The sequence below is a fragment of the Pteropus medius genome, unplaced genomic scaffold (genome assembly GCF_902729225.1).
Source record: "Pteropus medius unplaced genomic scaffold, Ma_sr-lr_union100, whole genome shotgun sequence".
Taxonomy (NCBI): Eukaryota; Metazoa; Chordata; class Mammalia; order Chiroptera; family Pteropodidae; genus Pteropus; species Pteropus medius.
This window is the reverse complement of record NW_024340696.1, coordinates 11,074,758-11,094,459: the sequence shown is the minus strand read 5'-3', so window position 1 is coordinate 11,094,459 and position 19,702 is coordinate 11,074,758. Positions and strand designations below refer to the sequence as shown.

The following is a 19,702-nucleotide window of genomic DNA, read 5'->3' as shown; positions in this document are numbered from 1 at the left end:
ATACTTAATTTACCCCATAATAGAATTTAAGTACAATTCAAAAATAAATACTTTATATTATGGATACACGCAATTCTTTACTGATAGAAGTATGTAGTGAAAAAAAGCTTAGAGACCACTCATCTGGATAAAACTAACATGGCTAACCAATCACATAGCTAGGCAAATGGAAAATTAAATCAATCAGATCTGAGCTTACCTCTTGGGAAATACATTCAATGTATATAATTCCGAATCATAGTAATAACTGTGCTCTGCAGAATTCAATTCTTGATTTCAACAAGTGACTGAAAATATGCCATGTCCTTCCTTTAAGTTTATCTAACAAATTGAGTTCCTATTATGATTCCACCTATATTAGAAACAATAAACATAGACTACTTGTCTAATGTTTTCATTACAGATTCAGTTTCATCCCTTTTAAGACCTCTCTGAAAATGTCCCAAAGTTTTCTTCATTTAAAAAGTAGATATAGAAGTCAGAAGAAGCAGAACTGGCCAAGGGTTGATCATCACTGAGGCTTAAAGATGGATATCTATTAGTTATTCTGCCACCATCTGTGTATGCTTTAGCTCCGTAATAGTTGAAAATAGTTAAAATGTAAAAAAAAAGTCACAACTTGATTTTTTTTCTATTGAGCACTGTCAGAACTGACATCTCAGTTGAGAAAGGAAAAGAATGATCAAATGTGGATTTCATAAATTATTGTATTCCCTTTCAGGCCTTCATGAAATCATTACTTTCTCTAGTAAATGTGCATCCATTGTTTGCTAGTGTGTTAGAATCAACCTCACATGAGAAATACAATAAAGAGGGAAAAAAGATCTGATTTTTAAAAATCACTGCATTCGCTGTGCAGAGAAAAACTCAGAAAAAGATACAAACCTCATGTATCAATGAAATGTGTGTCCTTTGAAAACACTTTTCAGCTGATATTCCTGGTGTGGGTCATAATCATAGGACTTTTCACACACAGGTAGTTCTCAAGGGTGAAATCTTTGACTTAGAATCTGGTTGGCATCTGAGTGTCATCATTCAGAAGGGCCTGAAGCAGTTCGCAGCACCCCAGACAACATCTCAAGGGAAACACAATGAGGTGCAAACCAAGGTTCCCACAGGGACAGGAAGAACTAACAAATGCTCAGTGCTCTGCCATTAGAATTAAACCACAGAGCAGTCCACCCACATATTCATCAAATAATGCAGAGAGGGCAGGACATGGCAGTGTTTACCGTGGCCCATTGCTACTGAAAAAACAGAAAATCTCTCCCGCTGGAAATATCCACCTGTTGGCCACATTGCCACTCCAAGAAACCAGAGCCATCCCTGCCAAGAGGCCTCCGGCAAGAGTCCTCCCAGAGTTCAGCCTCCAAGCGCTCTTCAATGCTTTGTGTTCTGAGTAAGAATTTCCACACCGAGAGCTCAATTCCAATTACACCCCAAGATAGTATCAAAATGATAGGTAAAAATAGGCCTGGCTTTCTGGCCTGGCAGCCAAAGTACACAGTGCCACAAGGAGAAAGTGGGCTGATTGGGATCTCTCACGGTCGTGACGTCTTCTTGGAGAGCAGCTGAGGGCAGCGGAAGCAGTGTCATCAGATGGTGCCACCAAGAAAGCATTGGGGAGATGCACAGAAGTGTTTATTGTGACATGGGCTTTCCTGGGAAGGTAGAGATGGATCCACCTCTTCCTGACATTTGGGATAGAATGAAAAAGGTGTGGATGAGCCAGGCTGATGTGAGAAAGCTAAAGTCATTGGATCCAACTGGTCTACTATACAGTAGCAGAGCCCTGGAATCACAAAAACTCTGGTGGGAGAGGTTTAAAAAGTCAAAAGTGTCAATCCCTGACCTGGCGGAGGAGCCAAGGTGTGGCTGGTGGAGATAGGGAGCTGTAGACTCTCCATAACATTCATCAGCAAACATCCAGGTTGCCCCAAATAAACACTCAATGTAAAGAAAAACAGGGCTTGTTGGGTGTGTGCTGCTTCAAGGAAAACTCTTGTCACCCATTCTGAAGAGGTCAGCATCCCTCTGTCTCTCTTATATAGAAATTTTGGAAGCACCCCCTACGCATCCCACACTCCCAATAGTCAGTGCTTAAACCGACCCTACAAGTACTCAGCTACCTCAGAGACTAGGACCTCACAGCCCGCAGAAAAAGCCCACCCCAGCTGTGAATGGCGCCATCTGAAAATTTTTTCCTAGCCATTCAGCAATAGAGATCACAAGCCTGAAAAAGTTCTCATTCCTTTTAAGCCGGTAACTGATTTCTTGAATCTGCACAAAGGAAGCGATCCTCAGTATGATCAGTTCTACATAAAACAATGTTTCCATGACATTCTTTAAAATAGCAAACAATATGATAGATGATGCATTCACTCAATTTGATAATGTTGAGCCATTAAAATGTTTATATCGATAATACAGCAATATGAAAAGATACTTCTAATGTTAAAATGTTAAGAAATTGGGACACTGAATTCCACATTCATTGGGCTCAATTCATATTTTTTATAAAAAAAAAGTCTATAAAAATGACTAGAAATGATCTCACTTCTATGAAGCATTGAGAATAGTCAAATTCACAGAGACAAAAAAAATAGAATATTGTTTTTCAGGGGTAATGGGTAGTCATTGGTTAATAGATACAGAGTTTCAGCTTGGGTTAATGAAAGAGTTCTGGAGATGGATGCTGGTGACGGTCGCACAACAATGTGAATGTACTTAATGCCACCAAAATATACGCTTAATGGTTAACATGGTAAATTTATATTATGTGTATTTTACCACAATAAAAAATGCACAAAAATATGGCTAGAAGGAAGTAAACTAAAATTTAAGAGAAGCTGTATATAAGTGGAAGAACTCGGTGTGAATTTTTTTCTTATTTCTAGTTTTTTGTACTCTCTAAAGTGTATAAAGGGAAAATATTTAGTCTATCGTGGAAAATCCAATAAATCTTATTTAAAAAAATAAATTTCCACATGAGATTGAAAAAAGATATGTCTAATGTCTTTCTACAAGTTTTTCAAGGCAGCAATAATACACTTTCCTCACTTAGGTTAATACTTTGCCTTCCCTGATGATTCTGCCCACTTTACATAGAAGTTTGGTGACCTCTCAGGATCACAGAGTGAACGGCCACGGCAATTCTGATGATAATGACCATTGCAACTTCAGGCCCTTCATGGTGAATATGGCCAACACAGATGGCCAGGACTAGACATTGAGTTTACCCTCAGAAAAAGCTTCTCCAAAATGTAGAGAAAGAGTCTATTGATTAATTGGAATCCAACTAGCCTCTACCTTCCTTAACTTTTCAGCTTTCATGAAACAGAAAACATTGGTTTAAAAAAAAAAATACTCTTGGATTTAATGCAAAAAATATAATTTCTTGGTGTATCAAATAAATTTCAGAAAAATTTCCCCACTCTTCACTTCTCAGGATTAGGGTCCTGAGGCCTTGAAACTAAATCATTAAGGGCTCAGTAATGCTCAGGAGGTGGGACACCCTGAGGTAGGAAATTTAGACTCATCTATGTTGGAATGACTTTTTACAGCGAGGGCTATTAGCAATTTAATGTCATAATTTCATTCATTTTCATCAATTAGAATACTGAGTTACCTGGAGCACCTATTACTCCCACAGTCTGGTGGTTTTTCACTTTAAGGCAACAGAGAATTCAAGACACTTATATCAAAGAGTCTGAATGCCTCAGTGATGAAGGTCAATGTCGCACCTGTTGATGTTGCAGGCATTTGCCCAGTCTCCCTTCACTCCGATTCCCAGCTAACTTTACTTTGCCCTAATTGCCAGATCAGTGACCTTTGCACTCCTAGAAATGAAAAATCAGGCAGTTCATGAGAAGCACAAGAAATATTCATGAGCTCTTTGCTAAATCCACTGAAACAAAAGAAATTAATTCTGCTACCCAACACCTAGTAATTAAGAAGCAACGCCTCATTAGTAATAGGGAGACTATGGAGCAACGAGAGGTCTCAGCCAGAACTCCCGCCAAACCTAGAGAACCAGCTTGGTGGGTGGAGGAGACAAATAGATACCAGTGAGTCAGTCAAGTTTAGTCTACGCTGAAAGCCATCGATCCAGAAGACATTCTGTGTGAATCAACACAGAACTATGCTCTGAGTTCCAAGTTCTGTGGAAGTCACAGCAATAAGAAGGGACTTACCTTGGCAATAAGCAAGTATAGAGAATGCATAACAAAGGTCCTAACTAGCACAGGGAATGAGCTTTATCTCAAATGTCCACTCTGACTGGCAGAGGCTGCACGGAACACTGCCTCAGAAAGGATCTGAGGCCACAATCTCTTCGAGCAGGAAAAACGGAGTCTTTGCTAAGGTGTGGGGAGAAGGAGGTGGCAATAACTGTACTAGGCATTTGCCGTCCCTCGCCCAAACTCTCATGAAAATTACTATTCCAAAAAAAGAGGCTGCCTAGGCAACACTGGTCTTAGGCAAAATCGACAGGAAGGTGAAATTTGCTTTTAGCAAACCAAGTTTCCCTCTGACATTTCCAGTTTCAAATAACTTTCTGTTCTCTCACTAGTATTTCAGACCCTTCATTTCCTCCAGGGAGCTCATGACAAACAATTTAAGGGATTTACATAGTAACAGAAATCAAATATACTTCTAAGAAGTGACGCATGGGAATTGGGACCACTGGTGAGCGGGAGGAGTTGAGGGAAGGAATTCTGCCTACTACTGAACTCATGTCACTCTCCCCATCAGTGGTAATGAACTCTGTTCCGACATAAGAAAATCACTGAATTCAAAGAAAGGAGAAATTAGTGTTCCCACTATTAATCCCACCAGCCCTACCTCTTGTCTTCCTCCCTCTGCTACAAGCACAAACACAAAGATCTTTCGCAAAATCGGGAGGAACTAAGGGGAGAGTCCAGGATCCACAGAAGCCTAAGTGGAAGCATCACATTGGACCCAGGAGAGAAGTCACATGGTCTTTTATCAGGGTTTATTGCCTTTCGCTTTCCTCCAAGAAGCTACAACTAACTTACCTAACCAGTCATTTCTTTCACCTCAGACCTGGGCTCCAAGTGTCAACAAGGATGGAAGGATAGAGAAGGACAGACACAAACAAGAGACGAAAAAGTGAACATTGCATAGCCAAAAATTAGCTATCCACCTATCAAAGTTTTTTTTGCTTGTGTTCCATTTGATCTTGTCTCACATTGAAAGATGCCTCTCAGAATCTCTCGTCTTCCTTAGAGTCTGAAAAATTGCCATTCTAAAGCAGTTGGCATTAGGTCTCTGATATCCCCGTTCAGATTTCAGAAGCCTACTACACACTCAAGTGCATCTGGCTACTCTCTTGTCCCTGTATCCACCAGGGAGAGAATGGCATGTACATGGCATGGTGAATTGTCAGGGCTTTAAGTCAGTTCAACTCTGGGAGTGGGAGAAGGGAGACATAGCAGAAGAGGAGGGGCGTGACCAGAGGCCATCTTAATTCCTTCATCAAGGAAGAAGCTGGGACAAAAGGTAGGAGAACTTAGACAAGGCTCTCTCCTTTTCATATCTTGGGTAGCATCACGTCTGGTCCTAAGGCAAGACTCACGTTCATTGTTATGGAAACTAGATCCAGCCCTAGCAGTATGAGCTTACCAGAGGACAGCCCTATCTCTGTTCTTGCTACATTTACTCACTTTATTTAGGAAGCTGACCCAGGGCACCAGAGGACTCTTTCTAGTCTGAACCAAAGGAGCTTGGAGGTTACCCTTACAAACCTTTAGGTCCCTGGACCTACTTCTCTGGCCCTCTGCCAATGTAGTTAGGACATTTAATAAATGATGAATAAATGATAAATAAATGGATGAACCAATAGCTGACTCTGGCCCTTCTGCACATAAGATCTACCCAGGAATAGACCTTTCTGAATAAGTCGTCATCCAGTGAAGGTAAAAGGCAGATCCCTCCAACCTTTCCATGGAGGCATCTGATCTTACCAAGACTTCCTATAGCTAAGTCAGCCTCACCGAGGGATTCTGTTACCTCTGAGCTGGTCCTATTCCACCCAGTCAGGACATGGCGCCTCTACGAGGTCAGCTAGCCCAGCTCTGCCCTTCCCAGCCTGGCTACTCTCTTGTCCCAGTACCCACCGGGGAGAGAATGGCATGTATATGGCATGGGTGAATTGCAAGGGCTTTAGGTCAGTCCAACTCTGGTACAAATCATGCATGGCTCAGTCATTTTGGGCTGAAAAATTCAGCAAGTTACTTAACACCCCTGTGTGTCAAACTGTGACTGGGGGATAATAACACCTACCTTATTGGTATTCTATTACCTCCACTCAAAGGAGAGCTCCACAGAGAGGGGCTGCCAGGCTGCTCAATGCCAGGGCACCCCATTCACAAAATGGCTTATGCATATGGCGCCCCCTAGACTTGGGCATTATTGGTTGCAGATAGCAGCCCTGCTGTGAGGGCCGGGGTTTTGTCTGCCCTGTCCCTTGATCTGCCTTAAGTGCCTAGAACTGTGCCTGATTCCAAGTAGGAATTGAATAAATATTTTTTGGGTGAATGAATAGGACCTTTCTAAGGACTTAAGTAAATATGTAAAGACTTTGGAGTAAATGCTAAATAAATGGGAGTGGTGATTATTGTTGTTGGTGATGTTGCTGAACTTAGTAGGAACAGTCTTTCTCACAAGCTTGGCCTTTATAAGTTTGTGGGGTCTGAACTTGAACGTTGAGGGGCATTCTCCACCAAGCCTACAGCTCCCAACAAGAGTTGAGACTCACTTTTCTCACAGTGCTAGAGACTTTGCTCATCTCTTCTGCTTGGCCTGGACTGTCTCCTCCCTGCCCCCAGCCCAGCTCTGCCCGCAGCCTGACCCCAAGGCTGCTGCAAGGCAGTAGGGCTGCCATCTGGATGCTGTGGGAGCGCCTGTCTCGTCTTCGTGTAAAAGTCAGAACTTTCTCTTCTCTCCCTTTTCTTGGCTCCCTCATTTGGCATCAGAGCCTCTATTCAGCCACCCCGTCCTACTCAAAGGCCACAGCTCCTTCTTGGAAATGACACAGTCCTGAAAACAAGGGGCCCAAACACCTCTGCCAACAGAGACATTGCATAACAACAGCACCGCGTACCAGGTGACAGAAACCCAGTTTCAGAGAGGAGGGCAGAGACTCTTCCCTAAGCTCAGGGAGGCTGTGTTGATGTTTGATCTGTTTCTCGTTCAAAGGGACAGATTTGGTTTTAAAAATCAGGCTTTGGCTTCAGCCTGGAACTGCCCGTCATTCTCCACTGTCACCACACCCACAGGGACAATGTTCTTTCGGGAGACAATAGGTGGCCGCCACCTTTGTATGATATGAACAATGTCAGGAGGGAATCCACCCCAGAAATATGACCTCCCCAAGTTCCTGGGATTCCATCGTTAGTGAGTCACTCATTTCGGTTCAGCACCACCCACTCTTTGACCATCATGGAAAACATAGATTCTCCTGGGGTGGGGAGGGGGACGTGGGGGAGAACGCATTAAGTGCCTAACACCTGGAGTAAATAACTTCATCGGACATTTTGTTCTCTCCTGATGGGAGAGGTATGTGGGTGCTTGGCCCATGGTGCTGGGTTGGGTCTCGCAGGAATGAGAGAAGAGGGAAGGCTTTGCAGTCAAACTTTGTTAGCGTCACCAGGTTTTCTGCAGCCAGGCCTGCCTGCTTCCTTCAAAGGCAGCTGGCTCTGGAGCTGCTGACTTTCAGAAGTTAATCACCAAAAGATTCAGAGGCAAACAACATACACAAAGGCAAACTCCGTACTCCACATGCAACAGACATCTGACAAATGTCCATCTGTCCTACCCCTCCCATGAATGGAAAAACATTTCATCTTGGGGAAAAGGGCGGGTCCATGCTGGCCCCTCATCTTCTGGGAAAGACAGGTCAATGAAATCAGGTTTCTTCTCTACTTCCTGTTACAGCATGGACATTTTTCTGCCCAACCAACACACGTGGTCTGTGGCTCCTTTACTACTGCCGTGGGAAAGAAAGTAAGAGAGGGCCGGGTACATGTGTTTGAGCAACTGCTCGGTGGGAACTTGGATTCTTGGCCCCAAGGCTTTGAGAGTCTGAGGAGCCTCTTGCTCGGTATCGACTCTGCTCTGCTTCCCAGCTCTGCAAATTCTCTCTTGTATACCAGACCCTGCTTTGACCCTCAAGAGGCTGACTACTGTGGAGTGCATTACCAGCCTCCTTTGCCCTCTGCCTTCTTGTTACACTCAGCCGATGGGAAGTGCCAGGAGGAGACTGGGAGACAGAGAGGCAAGCGATTTATTCTCCTGACTCCTTCCCTACTGGGTTACGGTTGTAGCAGTAGCTGTGGTCACTATGTTCCTCTCCCATGGCTCCAATGTTCACATGGGGGTCGATGCCACCAGGTGTAGAAGAGACATCTCGCTCCTAGTGGTCTTCACATGCACTGCCATCACTTACTGATCAGCACCCTTTACTTCTCATTCACCAGGGTCGTCGTAAGGACCAAATAGGACTCCAGGAGCAGTTTCTTCACCAATACCTGCTGAAGAATGAGATACCCATGAGAAAAAGCTTTCCTTTGGGAGAGGTCGTTCAGTTTAGGGACAAAATTAACCTGGAGAGTTCACTCCGCCATGCTCAGCCAATCTATTCTCGAGACCCCTGGGTTCACCCTGGATGTCCAGATCCACTTTCTCCACCAGCAGAAACCCCTCATTCGTCTGGTCTTAAGGAAGATTTCTTCTCCTTTTGGTGTCTTATGGCCATTTTAGTCACTTCAGTGAACTGTGAGAATCCCCCCGGAAGCCTCTGTGTAGCCCAAGCCAATAAGCATTCAATCAAAGACATTATACTTTCCCAAAGAAAAAGACAAAAAAAAAAATACGAAAGAAACATCCTCTTTAGCCCTTTTCTTTTTTTTTTTAATTATTCAATTCACACTTTAAACCAGACTGCTACTCATTCTCCCAGAAACATCACATGACAAAAAAACAACGAAAAATAAAAATTAAAAACAAAAAAAACAGAAGGTAAGAACTGAAAGGGCTGAAAGTACGACATGAACTACAGAGAGTCCCTCGTTTGCAGATGGGAAAATGAAAGCCCAGAAGTTGGAAAGGACCTGCCCAAGGCCACACCAGTGGCAGAGCCTGGCACCTGAGATCAGCGACCTTCCCACCGCTCCAAGGACATGGGCAGCCCAGCTACCCAATTAGCGCTCTTAACCTACTGGATTACCTGTTTCCTCTACCAAACTGTAAGCTCTCTGAGCCAATCCGAGCTCTCATCCTATTGAATTTACTTCTCTGTTCCCCCTGCCAGACTGGAAGCTCTATAAGGGAGGCAAGCTTTATTCACTATTTTACCTGCATCCCCTGCTTCTACGTCTGGAACACTAATTTTTCTCGAGATAGCTTAATTTCTCTTTGCTAATACCGGGCAAGATAGTTGGCAAGCCTAAGATACCGCAGGTTGTTCTGCACCTCTAACTGTCCAGGGGCATTTTGGGAATAACAGGCAGCCTTGTTGGCAGGATCTAGAGGACAAGCAGGGCTCCCTTCTGGCAATAGAAAGTTGTAAGGCACATGGGTTGGCCACAGGGCAGAGTTGGGGCAATCCTATGCCTACTTGGGAAGCCTACAGTGTGGAGGCCAACACTGAAAAGTTCCACTGTAAAGTGCTGAAAGTCCAGAGAACACAGAGGAGGAAAAAGAGAGAGAGAGATGACAGGGAAATTTCATTTTCCATCTCCTTTAGTTTTCAGCCTTGTTAGGAGAAAAGGTGGTGTTTGGTTGAAAACATCAAAATGAAAAACATCACTTTCCAGCTCTCACCTGAGTCTGCTTCATATTTCTAGGGTTGCTGGGCAAATCTAAGATGCTGTATGTAGACATGTCTCTGAGTACTTACTATATTCCAGGTACTCTGTGCTATGTCTCATTTAATCTTAAGGGCTCTGTGAGGTAGAAACTGTTTATCCCTATGTTACAATGACAATATTATCTCAGAGAAGGTGAGTAACTTGCCCAAAGCACACAGCCAAAAAGTGCCAGGTCTGAGATAATAAATATCAACTATTTGTAACAATTCTAGTTCTAGCCTGTGAGCTTCTTGAAAGCGGATAGCAGGACTTGGGTTGAGATTTGTTTTAATTATGAAAAATTTCAAACACTCAAAAGTATGAAATATTACAAATGTACAAGTAACAAACACTCAGCCTGAGAAATGAAAGACAAAAATTAAGTCTCTGCACATCACCCTAATCTTTTCTCTCCTCACTCTCCCTGGAAAGAACAAGTCATTCAATAGTGTTTATTGACTACTTACTGCATACTGTGAGTGGTTTCTAGATGCTGAATTGTTTCCAGCATTTTCTTGAATTGGGGGTTCATCATTTCCATACCTATTTTATAGTTTTACCACATATTCAGGTATCCATTAGCAATATTTAATATTTGTTACATGGCTCAAAACTTTATAAAAATGATAAAAATTTGTAATTCTTATTGAAATATTGTGCTTGATAATCTTTCTTGCCCTTTTGAGAGAAAAAGAGACAGACACAAAAAGAGAGAGATCATTTTATTACTATATTAGACAAAGTAGTATCAATAAATGCATTGTAAGAAAAGATAAGAAAGGAGCTTCTCAGATTATCATGAACAATCTCAGATTATTCTGAACGATCATCCTAAATAGGCTTCTCGATAATTTGGTGGAGCTATTGGGGTTTCGCAAGCTGATACTGCAATTTGTTCTGACCAAAGTCCAAGCTAAGATCAAAATGAAAAATGATAGTGATAATATAGTTTTACATTTTTATAATGTGTTGTCATTTTTAAGGCATTTTCACAAACATTTCGATCTTAGGATGATAATAGGGTAGAGGGAAGCAAATAGAGGGATCACCCAGTCCAGAGGGTTTCAGAGTTCACTTTAAGCAGCAGAATACATTTTTTTTCCAAACTAAATCTTACCTGGGACTGCCCTAGTTTACATAAGAGTAAAGAAGCTTTTCCTCACCTCAGCTTCCTCCTCCCCTCCTTGGGTCCCCGAGACAACTGTGGAGACCTAGAGCTTCAGAGAAAGAGCTGGTGCATACATTTAATTTTCCAGGTAGGGAGACCAAGGTAAACGAAAAGGGGGAACAGGGCTTGGATCTGCTTATTCTCTACTATGTGCCTTATGTTCATTTCTCATTTAATCCTCCCAACAGAGATGCAGAAATGTTACATATCTTGCCCAAGGTTACACAGTTGTATTTCACAGGTCCCCAGGAGTGCCAATAAGAGTGTGGCTGAGTCAGGATTTAAAATCAATCATTGGACTCCAAATCGAGAGCTGCTGGACTTGCAGTCAGACATTCCATTTCAGTCTCACTTCTCTTCTCCACAGTCTGATTGGACCTAAGTTTATCTTTCAAAAGCAAGCTCAGTCCAAAGAGATACCTCTGACCTTACTGGATACATTGGGTGAAAGTATGGTTGCCTTGGAGCCCCCAGTAGGTCAGGTTCTCGGCAAAGATGTGATGTGGAGAATCTGCCTTAAGCTTCCTTCTCATCTTCCTTGAGTGCCTTGTCCACTTCCTTCCAGCTCCCTGCTCTATATCTCCAAGACCCTCTTGTTCATCGATAGGATCCATTGACACCAGTTCTCCTTTCTCATACCCCTGTCCGTGCCTTCAGTCCATTTATCCCACATCCTGATCTCTGTTCCCTAAAATGCTCCAATATAATCCAAGATTACTTACTGAGTTAATCTATTTTAAATATAGGCATATCCTTGAGGCAGCTCACAAAGAGTAATATTAACAGTGGAAATTTTAGGTGTTAGATTAGGCCAATGAGAGAGATATTTATGGAGAAGGAGATTTTTTTGCTGATTCGCCAAGGATGCCACACGGATATCTAGATTATAGTTCTGAATTCTTTAATATGAAATGTGTCCAGTTGGCATTTAAGGAGCTATATTAGCTTTGTCTTCAGAGACTTTCATGGAGGGAAAGGGAGATTGAGAGGCAGGCTTCCCCCAACTTAGAACCCAAGTATTTCACCCTTTTACCATGAGTAATAGCAAGTGCTTACCAAATACTCCTCATCCTCCCTTAGTTTCCCAGCTGCCTTCCAGCCAGGGGCTATGTAATTAGCTGTGGCCACAGACTATGGGTATAAGTGATATGGGCCACTCCAGAGCTGAAGCACTTAACAGTTGATGTGCCTCCTATATCTCTCTCTTCGTCTGCCTCAATGTCTTGAATGTTATTTGCTGTAGATGACATACTTATAAAGAGAAGGAAGGCCAACCAGCCTGTATCAGATACTTGGTGAGTGAAAAATCAGTGTTTATTATATGAATTCACTGAAATTTTATGATTGTTTGTTTTTGCAGCATAACAGAGCCTATCCTGACTAACACACCATATAAAATGATATTTGAACAGTGTTTGTGCTGACTAGAACCATTGGCATTAATTTTCCATTCCTTGTAACTCAGGAGCTACAAAAAAAAAGAAAATCAACATTTCCTGGATACCCTTGAAATCATGGTTCCAGAAACAAATTAGATTGCCCCAATGATGCCCTTGTATGAAGAATTATAATAGAAACATCGAAAATTTACAAATGTGAGGAAATTAAACAATACACTTTGCACAACCAATGGGTGAAAGAAGAAATCAAAAGGGAAATAAAAAATATCTTGAAACAAATAAAAATGGAAATACAACATACCAAAACTTACAAGATGCATCAAAAGCAGTTCTTGGAGGCAAGTTTATAGCAGTAAAAGCCTATATTAAGAAAAAAAAAAACTCAAATAACTTAACTTTATACCTCAAGGAGCTAGAAAAAGAATATACTAAGGCCAAACAGAAAGAAGGAAATAACAAAGATCTGAACAGAAGTAAATAAAATAGACCAAGAAAACAATAAAAAAGATAAACTAAATTAAAAGCTGTTTTTTAAAAGGTAAACCAAGCCAACAAAACCTTTATCTAAATAAGAAAAAAAAAGAGAGAAGACTCAAATAAATAAAATCATAAAAGAAAGAGGACATTACAACTAGTATGACAGAAATATAAAAGATGGGAAGAGATTGCTGTGAAATTATAAGCCAACAAATTGAAAAACCTAGAAAAAATGTATTAATTCCTAGAAACACACAACCTACCAATACTGAATCATGAAGAAAGAAAATCTGGCCAGACCAATAACAAGTAAGGAAATTGAATCAGTAATTAAAAACCTCTGAACAAACAAAGCCTACAACCTGATAGATTTACTAATGAATTCTACCATTTCAGGAACAATTAATACCAATTCCTCTTAAACTCTTCCAAAAATTACAAGAGGAGGTGCTACTTGCAATCTCATTTATGAGGCCAACATTACCTTGATACCAAAGTCAGATAAGGACACTACAAGAAAAGAAAATTACATTTCAATATCCCTGATGAATATAGATGCAAAAATCTTCAACAAAACACTAACTATCAGAATTCAACAGCAATGAAAAGAATCCCACACTATTATCAAGTTGGATTTATCCTTGGGAAGCAAGGACAATTCGACATATGCAAATCAGTAAATATGACACACCATGTTAACACAATGAAGTATAAAAATCATATGATTATCTCAATAGATGCAGAAAAAGCAAATGAAAAAAATTCAACATTCTTACATGTTAAGAGCTCTCAACAAATTGGATATAGAAGGAATGTAGCTCAATGTAATAAAGGCCATATATGACAAGCCCACAACTAACATCATATTCAATGGTGAAAAGCTGAAAGCTTTTCCTCTAAGATCAGGAATGAGACAAGGATGCCCATTCTAACCACTTCTGTTCAGCCTAGTACTGGAACTCCTAGCCAGAAGCAACAGGCAAGAAAAAGAAATAAAAGTGAAATAAGTCAGACAGAGAAAGATAAATACCATACGATTTCACTTAAATGCAGAATCTAAGGAACAAAAAGAACAAACTAATCAAAAACAAACTCACAAATATAGTGGACAATTTGGTGATGGATGGTAGTGTGGGGGGTGCTGGGAGAATGGGGTGAAGGGTTAAAGAAGTACAAATTAGTAGTTGGTAGATGGTCATGGGGATGAGGAGCACGACATAGGGAATGCAATTAACATTAAGATATTGGCTCGGTGGAAAACCAGAGGAGAGAAGGAGCGATTAGGGGGATCATTTTATAAACTATATAAATGTCTAACCAATGTACTGTATACTTGAAACTAATTAAAATAAATAAATAAATTTATTTTTAAAAAGTTATTCAACGAGGAAGAAAGAAGTAAAATTATATGTTTGCACATGGCATGATCTTATGTATAGAAAACCAGAAAGACACCACCAAAAAATGATTAGAACTAGTGAACAAATTCAGTTAAGTTGCAGGATACAAAATCAATTTACAAAAATCTATTGCATTTCTATACACTAACAACAAACTATTGGAAAGAGAAATTTAGAAAACGATCTGATTATTTATTATTATTCGACCATGAGAAAAGAAGGAAATTCTGCCATTTACAACAACGTGGATAAACCTAGAGGACATTATGCTAAGTGAAATTAGCCAGAGAGAGAAAAATACTGTATGATCTCACTTATATGTGGAATCTTAAGAAATAAAGTCAAACTCATAGAAATAAAAAGTAGAATGATGGTTACAAGGGGCTGGAGAATGGAGAAGATGGGAAGAGGCTGGTCAAAGGATGCAAGCCTGCAGTTATAAAATGAATATTCTCTGGGGATCTAATGTAGAGCATGGTGACTAGAGTTTTTAATACTGTTATGTATATGAAATTTGCTAAGACAGTTGACCTTAACCATTCAAGTCGTTAAAAAAAAAGAAAAAAGGTAACTATGTGAGATAACAGATGTACAATTAACAGGATTGTGGTAACCATTCCACAAAGTATGCCAAATCATCACATTGTACACTTTAAATATACACGATTTTATTTGTTAATTAAACCTCAATAAAGCTGGGGGGGAAACAAGTTGAGGTCCCCTGAGACTCTGACCAATGTCCCTTCTATTGTATAATGTCAGCTTTGAGACTTGGTAGAGAAGGTTCCCCTTCCTAAACCATTAGGTACCATCCCGAGTAGTATAGAGAACTATGTGTGGAACTGGCTGCTCAGAGCAGGGGAGCATCTGCCGCATGCTGACAGCATTTAAGGTTGTGAAAGACATGCTCAAAATGAAATCTAATGATCGGTATTCGCTTTTATGGCAAGGTTTATAAAAAATATACAGTCCTCATAAAGAGCAGCCATTGCCGATCAAAAGCCAGTTAAGTGTCTACAGATTTTATTTCAGAGTTAACAACCTGAGTTCCTCACATGTCTCCACTAATGATGCCCCGCATCACCTTGAGCCTCTAGCTTAAATGTCTTGTGCCTCATTTCCCCTGCCTGTAAATGGGAGATAATGACACTAGCCACTAGATTATGTTGGCAGCATGCTTAGAGATCCCCAGATCAAAGGTGCTCTGCCTGGACCAAACAAGATGATGATGGTCCTTACCATCATTAGTGAGTGTTGTTATTATTATTGTTGTTGTTGTGGGTGGCCATGTTGCAACCCAGGAAACAGGGCTGCATTCAGCATCAGGGCAGAGTGAGGAAGCATTTTAGCACTGCAGATGCCATTGACTTAGAGACTGCCTATTTCATCAACATCACGTGATGGCGCATTGCTAGTCTCCCCACGTGGAGTGAGACATTTTCCTTCCTTGAAGTAGGACCAGCCTAGAACATCTCCAAGAGGTAAATATCTGTCTTTGGAAGAAAAAGTCCTGTGAGAAAGACTCCCACCATATTTTTGATTATATAGTCCACATCATCACGTAGCAAACTAAAGAGCCCCAAGACCATAGCCATGAAGCTTTATATTTGAGTCCCAGCTCCACCACCTAGAATCTTGTGGCCTTGAGCATGAGCTGTAATTTCTCAGGATCATCATTTCCTGATTTTAAAATAAGGATGTTTTACTAATGTGATCCTTGGTCTCCTAGTTTTGAATTTTTCAGTAACCCTAAAAATCGCAGCAGGGGATTCTGCCCAGAGAAGATCTTGCCTGGCACAGTTCTCCATAGTGTAATCATAATATCAGTCATTGCTCTTCCAACAGACTGTTGGCCCCTCACCAACACTCAAGCAGTAATGTTCTAACTCAGGGACAAGGAAATGTACTGAACTTGCTTTGAAATTTACTAGCAAACTGGAGACTCAAAATTAGAAAGCCAAGCCAAATTCTATGTACCAATAAACACTTATTGTAGTTTTTAAAGCATGCTCATGCAGGACCATTGTGGGCCTTTATGTGGCCTTTGTATAAAAGGTGCCCTATCTGGGTGGATAAATTTGAAAAGAAATCTCCTGTGGGTGCATGCTGCTCTGTGGACACATGGCTCATAAGGATATTGTATTTTGTGCAAAGAGAAAGACATCCCTATCCCCAGGTAGGTACAAGCCCTGTGCCAGAGTCCAAGACTTGATGAGTAAAACCAGGACTGGATTTCAATTCCCAAGGGGTGCCTTAGCCAACTGTATTGGGGAATGTGCACACTGTACAATCATAAATGTTATCCTTGGATAAGTTGATTCCTAGGGGTTCCATAGAGCCCTCTTATGAACCTCAGATGGTTGATAGAAATCATCACCCCCACACACACACTCCACTGGCTGACTTTTTATTTGCTTTATATGATATTGGCTATCCACTAAAATTTTTGTTTGAACAAAATGGACTTTAAAAAGTTTGATAACTACTGTGCATATGTAACAGAAATAAATGAAAGGAGTTTTCGTTTGAGATATGCAAAGGCTTAAATATGGAAGACATCTTCCCTTAGGCCATGGTGGTTTAGAGAAATAAGTCAAGTTAGTAAGAATTTTCAATCAATGTAAACTCAGAACTGCAAAAACTCCTTTCTTTCCCCAACTCTTCCTTTAATGGGTGTACTTTCTACCTGGGGATACCTATTCTGGCCAATGTAGCAATGTAGAATAACTAATCTAGTTACTTTCAAGTAAACTAAATCAAAATCAGTGTGTTTTAATCACCATTTCAGAGGGGTGTGTGTGTGTGTGTGTGTGTGTGTGTGTGAGAGAGAGAGAGAGAGAGATACGGAATGTCACCCCATGTACAGTGTAAAAAAGAAGTTACCTCATTGTCTGCCTCTGTCTTGGTTCCATGACGGCTTCTGGCTTCAAATTTAATTCATCTCATCTACTTTTTACTGTGTCCCATGCAAGAAAATTCTCTGAAATGCATCCATGTCCTCATCAGATGTCTGGAAGCATGACCACCCTTCAATCTCTGCCATGGTGTCTATACACATTCAGGCAAGGAACACTTGTAGGCCTCCCATCTCTCATTTCTCATTTTCTCTCTCTTCTCTCCCCACCCTCTTCCTCTCCCTCTCCTTCTCCTTCCGATTCCTCTCTCTCCTCCTCTGTACACCAATTTGATGTCTCAGGGACATTCAGGTGCTTAACCATCAGCATTCTGAGCCTTGGGGAAAATTTGAAGTCTGTCCCTATACCCTTTTCTCCCTACTAGAGCTACCATACTACCATTTCTACTCTACAGCAGCCTTTCTCTGATGAACAGAGAACTTACCTGTAGCTTGATGACTCTCCAGATTATACACTAGGAGGTTTGACACAGGTCCTCTTGACTTCAAGGCAGATTCTATCATGTCCCCCTGGCCAAGATTTATCTTAGAGGGTGGAAGGCGACACAAGATAGGGCCACTCACACTCATGTCTGACCCTCTTCATCTCTACCTCTCTTCTTCCCTGAGGATCAGAGATCAGTGGTGAAGGAAGGAAATAGCTGATCATATCTACTTTCTGAATCTTCCATCTGAACCCTCAGCACTTGATCTTAAAACTGCCACCTTAGTTCGGAAGTTCCACCCTGCCTTGAATGGCAAAAGGTCCTCAGGATGTAAGCAAGTGGAACATGGAAGATGTCACAACACTGAGTTCATTTGTCACATGTCCTTCTGCCATGAGCTAGCACTAATGGATAGAGAGAAGTGGAGAGGAGGCTGAAGATGGGACACCATGTGCTTGATGAATAAGAAACTCTGGAGCAGAATGAGAGCCAAGCAATGACACAAGGACTAGAAGCAGGTTGGGAAAGCTATGTAAAGATATGTATCAAAACCTCTTTGTTAAAAAATGTGCGTCCCCTACAGCCCAATAATTCCATTTCTAGGGGGTTATCTTAAGATAACCAGACAAGTACACAATGATTACCTACAAAGATATTCTATGCAGAATTCTTTCAATGGAAGAAAATTAAAAATAATCTACATGTTCTACAATAGGGAACAGATATGTAAATAACTGTGCTCTTGCAATGGTATATTATGTAACCATTAAAAAGTGATGATCTAAACTATATGTATTGGAGTGGAAAGATATTCAGATATCCGGTAAAGTGGAAAAAACAGGTTACTAAGCAAAAAGTACAGCATAATTACATTTTTATTATATATACATAAGGTATATAAATATTAGCAATAGCTATTCTGGTGTGAGATGTTCTCTGTTTTATTTATCTTTTTTTCTCCTAAGTTTTCTACAAGAACAAGTTTTACTTTTTTAACAAAAGAAAGTAATTAAAAATCAGTTTTTGTTGTGTTCGCAAGACAAGCTGTGTGGATTAGAAGAAAACCATTCGTAGGGAAAACAGAGCCACCAATTCTGAAAACTTGTTAACAAGACAGGTATGCCCACTTCGAAGGAGAGCTCTTCTGTATCCCTGCCCTTCTCAAAAGAATAATGCATCAATCGGGTTCTTCACTGCAAACAACAGAGTCCACTGTGGCCAGTTGCAGCAGAAAGGGGTTTTATAAAAGGATGTTATGACTTCCACTTCCAGGAAGATGAAGTAGACATACTTCTCCCTATTCCTCCCAACTAAAAACCACAGACTTGATGTATAAACAATCATAAGAAAATTCTGACACGTAGGGAGAAAAAGGTATCAGGCTAGGGATGTGGGATCTGAGGAATGACATGGAAGCAGGTTTTTTGTTTTTTTTTCTTTTTGTATCATATGTCCCAGACTGGGAGCTGAAGAAGTCAGTCACCAAGAAATACAAATGAGCACAGACAAAAAAAAAAAAACAAAACAAAAAAAAACACAAAAAATAAAATAAAAACCAAACACCTCCTTTCTCTAGCCAAGAACTAAGACAGGGAAGCAAGACAGGAAACTTTTAGACAATAACTGCTCTACTCCACCCACAAAATTTGTGATGTTGGGAAGGCCAAGTAAAGAGCTGAGACCTTCATCTTCATCAAATGGTAACAAGCACTTGACCCACCATGGTGTCAGTGGAGCCCTCATGGGGAGTCTGGACTTCCAAGTCCATCTAGAAATATCAAGGTACCTTGTTTCTTCTCCACTGGATGGTGTTAGAGGAGGCCTAGGGAAAAGTCAAGTAACCCAAGGAAAGGTAGATAAAATAAAATAGAGGAACAAACAAAGAAACAAACAAACAAAAACCCAAAGACTGAATAGAAAAAAATAAAATAAAAGGATATAGTAAGGACTGTGACACCAATAATTACATTAAATGTAAATGGTCTCAATATAGAGATTAAATGAGAAAGATTGTCAGAATGAATTTTAAAACTTGGCTCAATTATATGC

The 19,702-nt window shown here is 40.7% G+C and overlaps 1 long non-coding RNA gene across 1 annotated transcript; it reads right to left on the bottom strand.

Annotated features, from left to right (window-relative positions):
- Nucleotides 1-8,386: 8,386 nt before the first annotated feature.
- LOC120604308 (uncharacterized) lies at nucleotides 8,387-18,402 on the bottom strand. Its single transcript, XR_005653305.1, has 3 exons — nucleotides 17,654-18,402; nucleotides 12,739-12,797; nucleotides 8,387-8,552 (listed from the first exon to the last, which is right to left on the bottom strand). It is a non-coding gene; the product is annotated as an uncharacterized LOC120604308 (long non-coding RNA).
- Between the last annotated feature and the right edge of the window lie 1,300 nt (nucleotides 18,403-19,702).